Here is a 2,680-nt window from a genome sequence, read left to right as displayed (position 1 = left end):
TCACTGAACTTACTAAATTCTATAACCTTCTTCATGGTAAATACAAATAAGAAATACTTCCACACCTAGACAACCATACTGATCCCTAATGGGGCCGACTCTCTCCCTAATTACCTTCTGTTGCTCTAAATTTAGTTTCTTTTAGAATTCTCCTTTGCCTTTTCTGCCAAGGTAACTTGTTTCTCCTTTTTCAAACTCAAAACAGTCAAGTCAAAGTAAAATCTAAGAACCCATATACAGTATGTTACATACTGAATATAGCCTTGAGATTCATTTTCTTTCAGACATTTTCAGGAAAATAAAGAAATACAATTTATGAAAATTGACTGACAAGCAGCTAATGTGCAAACAAAGACAAAGGTGCAAAAATAAACTACTGAGAACATGATTTGTAAAAAGTCCTTGAAAGGTTGAGTTGTTGGGTGTGATGTTGTCCACGCCAGTTCAGGAACCTGATGGTTGTAGGATAATATCTGTTCCTAAACCTGGTGGTGTGGGACCTAAGATTTCTGTACCTTCTGCTCGTGGCCTGGATGGTGGGGGTGGGGTCCTTGATGAAGGATGCTGCTTTCTTGTGGTAATAATCCATGTAAATATACTGAATGGTGGGGAGGGCTTTGCCTGAGATGGACTGGGTTGTATCCACCACTCTGCAGATATTTCCATTCCTGGGCATTAGTGTTTTCAACCAGACCATGCTGCAATTGATGAAGTTTTAAGGATATTGGGGACGTAAGAAATGATTCTTGGACTCATGTAAATAACGGGTTAAAATTAAGTACCAACTTATGTGTGCTCTGTTCAGGATAGTGTGCAAATTTATGTGTGTCCTTCACTGAGGAATCTGCCTGCAGCTTGTTTAGATTAACGACTCACAGATGTCTCTTGAAGACTGTTGTGGGGGTTGGGTTCTCATGGATCACACACCTGCCGACTTGTGGTTTCGCACAAATTGAGCTAAGTTCCCTCTTTGTTCAGGGAAGGGGAGGACTCATTGATAGGGACAGGAATGAACATCTGTCTGTAATTAAGCCAGGGCCTAGCAAAGAGAATAACTGATAAGGGCTGGACAATACATTCATCTGTAATTAAACCCTTGATTTAGTGGACTCTCTTATCTAAGTAATTAAGTTTTGCTCCAACAGACTTGGTGGGAATACCAGTTTAACTAAGTGCTCTTTGTCTGGCTAGTTCTTTAAATTGTAACATCTCTGCAGGCTCCCCCTCTTCAAAGGTACAGCAGAGGCTGATACTGTTTGGCGCTGGTTGGTGTTGAATTTAATATTGTACTGCCCTAGGGACTCCAGCTCTGGATTTTTCCCTCGGGGTTTACTCCCAAAGCTTTCCCCATGGGTGGGTATAGCCGCAAGGCAGTGGATGTTTGAGATTAGAGTTGTCCTGCTTGATGAACTGCCAACCATGGCTGATATGCTGCAACTGTGTGTAACTGTATACACTGTGTTTTGCACCTTAGCCCTACATGAATGTTGTTTTGTTTAGCTGTTTGCATGTGTAATGTTGATGACAATTAAACTTAAAACTTGAACTACTATGAGGTCACTGACCCTCATTGTGAGGGATATTGGCACCCATGTGGCATAATGATGATGTAAAGAACATTGACACTCAAATGTCAGCATCCATGATGAAAGGATATTGGCACCCACTGTGAGGAGTGTTGTGTTGAACTACATTGCCATGTACTACAATGAGGGAACATTGTCACTTGTGAATAAGGGCCACTGACAGATCCTGTGAGGGACATTTGCACCCATGAATGAGGGGTCATAATCCAGGTCATGCTCTCTTCTTGCTGCCATCGTCAGGAAGAAGGCACAGAAGCCCCAGGACCCACAACACTAAGTTTAGGATGAGTTATTACCCCACGTCCACAGGCTCTTGAACCAGAGGGCATAACATCACTCACCCCATCACTGAACTGTTCCCACAACCTCTGGACTCACTTTCAAGAACTCTACAGCTCATTTTCTCAATATTTATTGCTTAATTATTATTATTTTCCCATTTTATATTTGCAGTTAGTTGCACATTGATTGTTGTCTGTCCTGTTAGGGTGCAGTCTTTAATTAATTCTATTGTATTTATTGTGAATGCCCGGAAGAAAATGATTCTCAGGGTTGTATATAGTGACATATATGTAGTTTGACTGTCAAATTACTTTGAATACTGACCCCCAACAGCATGTGAGACTGACACATGTGAAGGAGAACGGACGGATTTTTTGAGGGGCACTACACTGATAGTGATGTTCAACTTTGGCACCTATGCCGAGGGACCATTGATACTCGCAAATGAGGGACACGATGGGACATTAACAAGAGAAAATAATTCTGCAGATGCTGGAAATCCAAGCCATACACACACAAAATGCCGGAGGAGCTCAGCAGGCCGGGCAGCATCTATGGAAAGTCGACGTTTCGGGCCGAGACCCTTGGGCAGGGTCTTTTCCATTGACGCCGTCTGACCTTCCGAGCTCCTCCGGCATTTTGTGCGGGAAAAACGAAGGGCGAAGCCTGTCGACGGAAAGCAGTGGGCGTGTCTTTAATTCACCTGAAGGGCGGGGTAAGTGGCCACTCAGGCCCGGCAGAGTGGGCGGGACCGGCGGAGGCGTCAACAAATGGGCGGGAGCTGCGTGAGTGCGTCACAGAGGGGCGCATGG

The sequence above is a fragment of the Mobula hypostoma genome, chromosome 2, assembly GCF_963921235.1.
Source record: "Mobula hypostoma chromosome 2, sMobHyp1.1, whole genome shotgun sequence".
Lineage (NCBI taxonomy): Eukaryota > Metazoa > Chordata > Chondrichthyes > Myliobatiformes > Myliobatidae > Mobula > Mobula hypostoma.
This window is presented reverse-complemented; position numbering follows the sequence as displayed.